Source organism: Pelobates fuscus, chromosome 3 (genome assembly GCF_036172605.1).
Source record: "Pelobates fuscus isolate aPelFus1 chromosome 3, aPelFus1.pri, whole genome shotgun sequence".
Taxonomy (NCBI): domain Eukaryota; kingdom Metazoa; phylum Chordata; class Amphibia; order Anura; family Pelobatidae; genus Pelobates; species Pelobates fuscus.
The window spans coordinates 123,432,301-123,443,158 of NC_086319.1; the positions used below are offsets into that span (position 1 = coordinate 123,432,301).

Below are 10,858 nucleotides of genomic sequence, written 5' to 3' on the forward strand. Positions count from 1 at the left end.
AACCGCGATCGCCGGCGTGGGACCGCCAGCGACCGGGTAAGTTACTAAAAACCGGAGGGCGTACTATTACGTCCGGCGGCGTTTAGAGCCGCTTTTAAAAGGACGTACTAGTACGCCCTCCGGTCTTAAGGGGTTAACCTCGCTACCAGAAATACATGTTGTTGGCTGCTAAATAAACAATATCGTGTTTAGCTGATGTAATCTTGTCATGTTACTTTTGCTGTAACTTCTGTCTATAAATATGTTTGCCTAACTCTTTGTACACTGGCAGTAGCCCAATTTGAAACACGTTGTCTTTGTATCACTGAAAGGCTCTCTCCGAATGTTCGGTCCAAAAGTGAGGTGCATGGAACGTTTTGCCCAGCAGTGTAATATGACCCCAACAGTGACTTCTGGAGGTGTGCTTTTGTTTTGTTTGTTTTTATCAGGTTTTCATATTTTTGTTTTGCCTTGTATAAAATGAGAGTCTAATCTATGTATTTAATATTTTGTCTTCCAGGAGCATAAGTACGTAGTGATCCATCTTAGCGGAGGGGCATTTGCATACACATTTGGTGCCATGTGTAAATTTTGCATCAAATTAATCGAAAACCCAAAACAATCAATGCATCAGTAACACAGTGTTCTTGCTGATGGAGTCCTCTATCTATACTCTGATATAGGTGCTGCTTTGTATCCTTTTTAACACAGTCTAATTTTCAATTGTATTCTGTATTTAATTGTGCAGTTAACATGGGTGACATTGGGTGGCTAAATAAGGTTAATGTGTTTAGCCAGGAAAGGTACATCCAGATATACTCTGGTTTTCAAGTACAACCTGGGGATGTTATTTCTGCCCAACAATAATGGTTTGTTTTGTTTACTAAAAAGCAAACAGTGGTCACTTGATAATCGACTTGTACAATTTAGCCTACAACAGTTAAGTTGAAATTACACTTAGATGATAAATATATAGATAGATAAATAGATAGATATTTTAATTCCATAGTTGACTTCCTTAAGATCCATGTTTGCAGTGATTTAATGCATCATATATGGACTAGTGAAAAGTGAACGTGGAAACCTGACTGTAGAGGTAAATTTAATTAGTATTTTGCTATTATTCTGCTTAACAGTTTTTATTTTACTTTATGCAATCCCAAATAATCACAAGCAAGTTTACTTATTAAAGTGGGAATTGTGGGGAGTTTAAAACACACTTTGTTTGGTTTTCAGGTTTGTATGTAAATGTGTGGTGGATTCCTCTGTAAAGCACATAGCCTTCTTACCAGGTAAACCAGTTGGGCTGTTGATAAAGTCCTCCATTCACTTCCAGTGCAAATAGAAGGAGGTGTATGTGGAAAGTTCAATCTCAGCAACTGTTGTCTGCACATAGATGATGAAGGGCAGGCAGTGGCTGATCTCACAAGCCACATGGCTAAACTGACGCATGTACCGACTTAAGCCTGGAACGGGTACAATTCTAGTAGTTGGTTTGGAAGTAGGTACAAGCAGCTTGGAGGGATCAAGACATTGGTAGGAGGAGTCATGTTGATTATAGTGTGTCTCTTTCTACCATGTTTGGTTCCATTGGTAATTAGGTCCATACAGAGTGTCATAGAGAGCACGACAGAAAGGAAACCAGCTGCGCATGTAATGGCTGTTTGCAAGTATGAACCCTTAGCCCAGAGAGAATATATTCAGAATGAGGAGTGCTGAAGGAATTTGTAAGGATGCTAAGATGCTTACGAGGTCTGTTCTGATTCATGGCAACCTGAGGTGTAAGCAAACTATGGTTAAGTGATGCATCTGGAATTGTGAAATATCAGAAGCATCAAAGGGGGGAATGTGGTGGAATCTCAGTAAAAAATAAATTTACTAGGACAAGATTGCCATGTGGCATATGTGTAAATGTTGTATCAGTTAGTTAGTTACACATAGCTAAGATACAATCAACACTGTATTGAGCAAATGCAGGAATGAAGAAACTGAAAACACTTCCCCTCCTCCATTGTTCTGGGTGAGCCATGTGGTCTAACAGGTAAGGGAAGTTAGGCTTTGTTCAGCTGATTGTGTAAAGAGTATATGTGGGTAGAGTTAACTATAGGAGGAGCTATATGTCTATATCATGCATTTACACAGTCAGTTCTGGGCTCAGATCTTGCTGTATTTTGGTGACATTAGTCCCTCTGAGCCCCGGTCGGTGAATCGAATAAAGAATCTCTTCCTTCCTGAAGAAACCTGTGTCCATCTCTCTGTGCTTGGCTTCCGTCAGTTTCTCCGGTATCATTTGGTGCATTGGGCCGGGAAGCTCATCGTTCAACGGTAGCTGAGAGGCAGAGGCGTGAGACGGTCTATCTTTGCCCACGTTCTCTACGGCTGCACCCCTGAACTTCTGCGTGGACCTCCCTTCGTCTCGGCGCCACTGGTCTGTTGTCCAGGAGATCATTGGCCTCTACGTAAGAAGTGCTGGGGTGTCCCCGTCGATGAGTGTGAACCCAGGTTCAGGAACGAGGAGGTAAGACGACTGCTGTTTTAGACGGCGGACCCACTAGGGGTATACCGATTGTGCGGTAGGCCCATAAGGGGTTTGAATTGTGTATGGAATCTGCCCCCTCTGTCGGAGGGAAGGAGCGAAGGCGCACCGCTCAATCGAACGCTCTTTAGTAAGACCGTTTGATTTGGTTAGTCAGGCGGGGTTCTGGTGTAAATAGCCCTAGCCGGACACCGGTGTCTTGTCTAGACTAGCGTTCTAGGGTGTATATTTTGTTCGCTAGGTCGGAGGGACCGGGAGACTAAGCGGCGTCTGTGTAAATTCGGTTCGCTAGCTCTCAACCTATCTTGGCTAAGTGGGAAGGCGTGTAAATTTGGAACCCACTAGATTTTTGATAGAGTAATCGACTAAGAGGCGTCTGTGTAAATTCGGTCCTCTAGCTCGCTATATGTGGTGCTTGGGCAGTGTGGCTAACCAAAACGGATGTAGATAGTTTTAGGTAGTCCATCAAGGTACTGGCCAATAGATTAGTTGGGAATTGTATATGTGATAAAGATTGTTTGGTAACGTGTATATCTTGCTAGATAGCGTGAGCTCTGCCGTCTAGCGAGAGTGTTAATAGTGTGTTGCTGTATTATAGTGCACGGTACCATAACCCTGTATATTTACTGACACTGTATATAAGTACTAATAATTGTCGTCTATTGCATGTCTAACACCATAACCACTAATAATTGTATTGTGACCTTAAATTGTACTCTAACCAATGCTAACCGTACTATAACTACTGTTTGTAAAGACGATGTTACTGGGGTATGTTATAGACGGGTAATTCAGATATAGGGAATAATAGCGTCGGTGACTGTATAGTTTCGCCAAAGGGCACAGTATTAGTTACTTAGTGACTGGTGTAACAGCTGTGTGTGTACGGGAATTCCCTGTATGTTTTGTTGTATGAGTTTGACCTAGTAACTGTGCCACATGGTGCTGTTGCCAGGGAAACGAGTGTGACTGTTAGAGGTGTGTTTGTTGTGTTTCTTTGAATTAGACGCTCCGTTGCTAAGTATGGCAGCGCCGGAATTTAAAGATTGTTGATCCCTTAGAATGTATGCTAAATAACTTTAAAAAGGGATATAATGTGTGTGATTTTGGGGACTACCTTATGTAGTAGAGAATGACCAGTTTTTGACTGTTAACACAGTTTGTGTTACTAGATGGTTATCAAAACTGGTCTGTCCATCCCCAATGGAATCTGACCCATCTGACCATCCCTCAACTAAATTCTTTAGCAAAAACTGGTGCAGCTGGTATGTCCCCCTGTGCTCTAATTGTCTCTGGCTCTCAGATGCCTGTCCCCTCCTATTTCTGTGCCTACCTACCCCCCCAACTGGTTCTTTGTATTCAGTTTTATTATTAGCAGTCAAAATTGTGAGGAGAATTCTTAATAACAGTAACTGAATCCACTGAAATCAGATAATTCTCAGCAATTACAAAACACCATAACCACTGATAATACCATAACCACTGATAATACCATAACCACTGAAAACACCATAACCACTGAAAACACCATCACCACTGAAAACACCATAACCACTGATAATACCATAACCACTGAAAACACCATAACCGCTGAAAACACCATAACTACTGAAAACACCAGAACCACTGATAATACCATAACCACTGATAATACCATAATCACTGAAAACACCATAACCACTGACATAACACTATAATTACTGAGCCTTGTGTGCCTTTAGTAACAGTAAATTAGTTTTGAAATACAACTGGATGAAATGGTCAATGGTATAGGATGCTGGAATACACTTTTACCATTTTTTGTTACTGGTCAGGCTCCTCCTAGCCCTGTCCGAAACATTTTGTTAACCGAGTTACTGACCAGTAAAATTAATTTATCAATTTCCACCTACCTCACCACTCCCCGACCGGAACCTATGACTAAACAACCCTATCTAAGTCCCACCCTAACCTGACAAATGACCGGTGCCCTCCAACTTTGACATTTACAAATGCCACTGCATCTTACCCCTGGTCCCCCACACATTGATATTAATGGTCAATTACAGTTGGCAGACCCTGTATTTGTTTATGTCCCGTTCACCATGACTGATCTGTTTAATTGGAAGACCCATAATTCCTTTACGAAAGCAGACGAGTCACCTAGTGCTTTCTATGAGAGATTGCTGGAGTCATATAGATTATATACTCCTTTTAATCCAGAGGCCCCTGAGAACTCTCGAATGAACAACTCAGCATTTGTCAGCCAGACCCAAGGTGATATCAAAAGAAAATTGCTAAAGTTAAAGGGATTTGTAGGAATGTCCATATCACAGTTAATGGAAATTGCAAGTCAGGTGTATATGAACAGGGAGGTGAATAGAGGAGTTGAGAATAGGCTGAGTAAGGGAGGAAGTAGGAATCACTGTGTGTATTGTAGAGAGGAAGGATATTGGAAAAGTGACTGCCCACAGAGGGAATATAAAGCAAGTTATAGATAAGACAAGAGAGAAGGTTACGAGATGGTTACAGAGGTGGCTATAGAGAAAGTCTTGGAGGGAATGACAGTAGTAACAGAGGAGGTGTTCAGGGAAGTAGATACTATTCCCCTACCTAGAGATTAAGGGATAGAGAAGATAGAGATTTTGTCGGTCTGGCTGACAATGTCATGGAAGACTATTGATACCGACAGGGCTCCATCCCCCTTTAGCCGAGTGCAGCCTATGGTCGATGTATCAATAGAGGGAAAGAGGAGCTTTTTCATGATTGACACTGGTGCTGAGTACTCTGTGGTAACTAACCTAGTTGCTCCTCCTTCAGGAAGACTATAATTATGATAGGAGCTACTGGGAAAAGCGCTGCTAGACCAATTCTCAGGAGTCATACTTGTATTCTAGGAGGCCATTTGGTTAAGCACCAGTTCCTATATATGCTGGAGTGTCCAGTTCAGCTTCTAGGACGAGATCTATTATTAAAGTTTCAAGCCCAGATAACTTTTAAACCCAACGGATCAACGTCTCTGAAGTTTAATAGATCACCAGGCATAATATCAGTATCGGTGCAAAGGGAAGAAGAATGGCACTTCTACTCTATAATAACAAATACAGACCCTAAGAGTGATGAATCCTTATTTGACATTTCAAGAATATGGACAGAGAATAATCCTCCAGGACTTGCTCGCAATATTCCACCAATACACATTGAATTAAAGCTTGGAGCGTATCCTGTTAGCCTTAGTTAGTACCATATATTATAGAGGGCTAAGGAAAATATACAAACCTATGTGGATAAGTGTGTAAAGTACCTGTGAATATTTATCCACCTGTTCATTCTTACCATCCAGGGGATCAAGTGTGGATAAAAGAATGGAACACTGTTCCATTAGGTTCCAAGTGGAGAGGTCCCTATGTTGTTCTTTTATCTACCCCAACAGTTGTAAAGGTTGTAGAAGTGACTCCGTGGATTCATCACTCTAGGGTAAAAAAACCAGCGGCAGATTCCTGACAAGCTACCATAGATCCAGAGAATCCTTGCAAGATCCAGTTGAAGCGTGTGACCGAGTTGGATTAAAAGTGTTTTTTTTTGCGAAGATAATATTGTTAAAAGGGAACATCAACAAAGATCTACAAGTGAGTGTTTTTGACGGCCATAATAATGCCTGTCCGCTCACCAACGTGTTATTAAAAGCCAGGAAAGTCTCGAAGGGACCCCTGTGAAGACGAGCAGAACTCCATTCCCTGCAGCCCTTACATCCTGGAAGCTGAGGTGCCATCGCACGGACGAAGACTGAGGATGAAGACGTCGAAAGAAGTGCTTTTGATAATGTATATTTTTGTGTCTTTTTATATTCAGGAAGGTAGAGGTACCGACACTCCTAGCTGTGAGGTTTGCATTAAGACTACTAAGACAGGTAATCATATTTCCCAGACCCTAATTTGGCATTCACAATATGAGTGTAAAGGTGATGTGTCTAGGTGTATATATCTAGGTATAGAATATAGTGTATGCCATTTAGGAGTAGGAGAACCTAGGTGCTTCAATCCGGAGTATCAACCCCCTACAATTTGGTTGACCCTCAGGAATGGAGATCCTCAGGGAACCATAATAAATAAAACTGAGTTAAAAACCGTACATTCTTCGGGTGTTCTGCTATTTGATGCATGTAAAGCAATATCAAGTGGTAGAAAGCCGTGGAATGTATGTGGGGATCTTAAGTGGGAGAGAACGTATGGGTCTAATGATAAATATATTTGTCCCAGTAGTAAAAACAAGTATGTAAGTCCGAGATGCCCAGATAGGGAATATAACTTTTGCCCATATTGGTCTTGTGTGGGGTGGGCAACTTGGGGACCGACAGTAGATAAGGATATGATTGTTACTAAGTTGCCTACAAAGCCATATTGTAAGTCTAGGGAATGTAACCCAGTCCATATACTCATAAATAATCCTGAACGATTCATAGATAGGTTCGGTAACTTATTTGGGTTCCAAATATATGGGATGGGTTTAGATCCTGGGACAATATTATTTATAGGGATAGAGACCGATACCGTAGCATCCCAAACTCATCAGGTTTTCCATTCTTTTTATGAAGAGATGAGTGTAGAAAATAAGATCCCCCCCATAATGCTAAGAACTTGTTTATAGATTTAGCTGAGAGTATTGCTGGTAGTCTTAATGTAACCAACTGCTATGTGTGTGGAGGTACTAACATGGGAGACCAATGGCCATGGGAAGCAAAGGAGGTAATGTATTCCGGTTCTGAGACAATTGAACAGTTAATATCTTCTCAAACTGATTATCAAGTGAGTGTTAGAGGTAAATTTGAGTGGCGATTAAAGACCTCCATTATAGGTTATGTTTGCATAGCAAGGAAAGGAATGATGTATAATACTTCTGTAGGAGAATTAACTTGTCTAGGGCAAAAAGCTTATGATGATGATACGAAGAATACAACTTGGTGGTCGGCTTCAAATGTCTCAGAACCATCTAACCCGTTTGCTAGATACGCCAATTTAAAGGATGTGTGGTTTGACCTATCCATCACATCTACCTGGAGAGCCCCAGCAAATTTGTACTGGATCTGTGGTAAGAAAGCCTATTCGGAGTTGCCACAGGACTGGGAAGGGGCATGTGTGTTAGGTATGCTCAAACCATCCTTCTTCTTGTTGCCAATTGAAACAGGAGAGACCTTGGGAGTTAAAGTTTATGATGTGAATCATAAAAAGAAGCTAGCATCCTTGAATGTAGGTAGCTGGGAAGATAATGAGTGGCACTGGCTACCTTAGCGCGCTTCATTGCCAATAGGAGGGATGTAATATGTGAGGGAACTGGTTAACAGCAAAACTGTATGCCAATGAAGTGTTATTGTATTCTAATACAGGGATTCAAGCCTCATTCTACCATTAGGCAATTGTGGATTCCTCTGTAAAGCACATAGCCTTCTTACCAGGTAAACCAGTTGGGCTGTTGATAAAGTCCTCCATTCACTTCCAGTGCAAATAGAAGGAGGTGTATGTGGAAAGTTCAATCTCAGCAACTGTTGTCTGCACATAGATGATGAAGGGCAGGCAGTGGCTGATCTCACAAGCCACATGGCTAAACTGACGCATGTACCGACTTAAGCCTGGAACGGGTACAATTCTAGTAGTTGGTTTGGAAGTAGGTACGAGCAGCTTGGAGGGATCAAGACATTGGTAGGAGGAGTCATGTTGATTATAGTGTGTCTCTTTCTACCATGTTTGGTTCCATTGGTAATTAGGTCCATACAGAGTGTCATAGAGAGCACGACAGAAAGGAAACCAGCTGCGCATGTAATGGCTGTTTGCAAGTATGAACCCTTAGCCCAGAGAGAATATATTCAGAATGAGGAGTGCTGAAGGAATTTGTAAGGATGCTAAGATGCTTACGAGGTCTGTTCTGATTCATGGCAACCTGAGGTGTAAGCAAACTATGGTTAAGTGATGCATCTGGAATTGTGAAATATCAGAAGCATCAAAGGGGGGAATGTGGTGGAATCTCAGTAAAAAATAAATTTACTAGGACAAGATTGCCATGTGGCATATGTGTAAATGTTGTATCAGTTAGTTAGTTACACGTAGCTAAGATACAATCAACACTGTATTGAGCAAATGCAGGAATGAAGAAACTGAAAACACTTCCCCTCCTCCATTGTTCTGGGTGAGCCATGTGGTCTAACAGGTAAGGGAAGTTAGGCTTTGTTCAGCTGATTGTGTAAAGAGTATATGTGGGTAGAGTTAACTATAGGAGGAGCTATATGTCTATATCATGCATTTACACAGTCAGTTCTGGGCTCAGATCTTGCTGTATTTTGGTGACATTAGTCCCTCTGAGCCCCGGTCGGTGAATCGAATAAAGAATCTCTTCCTTCCTGAAGAAACCTGTGTCCATCTCTCTGTGCTTGGCTTCCGTCAGTTTCTCCGGTATCAAATGTACATCGTTAGGAACACAATGTACATATAACTCTGTTATGGTGTTCTGTGATTCATTCTCTAGTTATCTGCTATCCACTTGCTATTTCTGTTAGTTATGACTTGAGATTTTATTTCAGTCTCCCTTCCTCAGCTGCATGCTGGAGTGTTGTATTCATTTTTTACTTTCTACTCTTGTAACTCCTGACAATTGCGATGGGGGAATTGGGAAGGCGTGGGCAGGGCCCTGAGGGGACATCATCAGGTACGCAACCCACGTTACTTGTGACACCCATAATGGCGGTTCACAGGTAGGCTGCGTGGTCGGCATTTAGGACCATATGAGGAGCGGTGGGGATATGCTCCCTGCGTGGCCATAGTGCCTGTTGCACAGCACAAGCACATCACATGAGGCACTTACGGTTTGGTGCCCGAGGACAGTTCCTTGGTGTCCCCAAATATGAGATGCCAGGATCTGAAGAAAAACAGGACCCCAAAATAGTGACTGTCCCACTGAAATCGAGACTGTTAGGATGCTTGTACTTTTTATACATTATTTGCCATGTCTGCAGTCCTTAAGGAGACATGCAAACATAAGCACCTTTCACTGTCTTCTTTGCATTTTGAATCTTGTAAATGCATGGTTTGCAATTCACACTGAACCTATAAGCTCAAACCAACACATAAAATGCTAGCCACTTTGTAATTTTGTAAACATCCATAGAAGGTGTAGAGTTATACCTTAATGGGGTTAATTTGCCAGCAATACCAGAAATTTTACAGGTGGATATCCCAGTCACAATAATGTATCAATAACGTATTGATGTTTGACAGCACATTATACAAGGTAAAATATGTATGTTTTATTTAATACACTTGACTAACTGCATGTAAATGGGTGTAATGACCTGAGATTTATTTCCCTTTAATAGCAAATTACTGTAAGAAGGCCAGAAGACTAGAAGAACAATAGATTCTTAATGCGGGACACGAAACAAACTACAGAAGAATTCCTGTAAAATGAACAGCTCGCAGCTGAAGGTGGCTTTGTTGACAAAAATAAACTTTACCTAATCTGCTTCTATATAGTCTGTCTGAATGTCTTTTTTTTTTCACCGAACACTGGTTTTAGAAGGAAAAGTAATATATTCTTTATTCCTTATATAAATAACATGTTCAGAGATGTGTCAATATAAAAATATATGAAGCTATCAAAAAAATATAAAAACATTTCTAAATATTAAACCATTTTAAAAGTTTACCCCGAAATATTACATCAAGGCCTAATTCAGCCAAATTTACAAAAGCAAATTTTATACTTAGGGTTAATCACTTAACTAGAAGTCTCAATTCTCTCATGACTTGCTAGCCAACCAAGAAGATGGATTATTTTTTATTGTGGCCTGCATTCATTTTTTTTCTCCAGCATTTATTTATTTTCCAAATTCTTTCCCGTGTCCTTTCTTTTGACTCAGCCCTTCATCCTTTCGAAGTAAATAAAATGAGTACCATTAAATTGAGTAATAGTAACAACCCCTGGATGTTGGGCTAAGGTTAACATCCCCAGGACGTACTTAAAAACCAGAGTAATATGAATGTAGCCCATGGAACAGCGCAGTCAGGGGAGTGGGCCTTGACAGAGCCAGGAGTAGGCAGGGGAGTAACCAGTTAAAGGGGTGTGGTTATTGGTAAATGGGGGTTGGACTATAGGAGTATATTAAGCGGCCATTTTATGACTAAGGGACATTTTAACTAAACTGACACTTACCTGGTAATTGTTTTTGGCAGGTCTGTGTTGGTTTTTTCTTTTGTCTTGCAGATCATGGCATCAATGGAAGAAATCCTGGAGGGAGTGAGAGCTGCTGTGCGGGATAGAGGACTGGCCTGGCTTCACGAGCAACTGGGGGCTCAGGGTCCCCCCCCTACAACCCCT

General features: G+C 41.3%; 1 long non-coding RNA gene across 1 annotated transcript; it reads left to right on the top strand.

The window, feature by feature from the left end:
- The first annotated feature begins 265 nt into the window (after positions 1-265).
- On the top strand, positions 266-9,956 carry LOC134600886 (uncharacterized). The gene is made up of 4 exons (XR_010090382.1): positions 266-398; positions 500-672; positions 1,017-1,075; positions 9,858-9,956. It is a non-coding gene; the product is annotated as an uncharacterized LOC134600886 (long non-coding RNA).
- Positions 9,957-10,858: the final 902 nt, after the last annotated feature.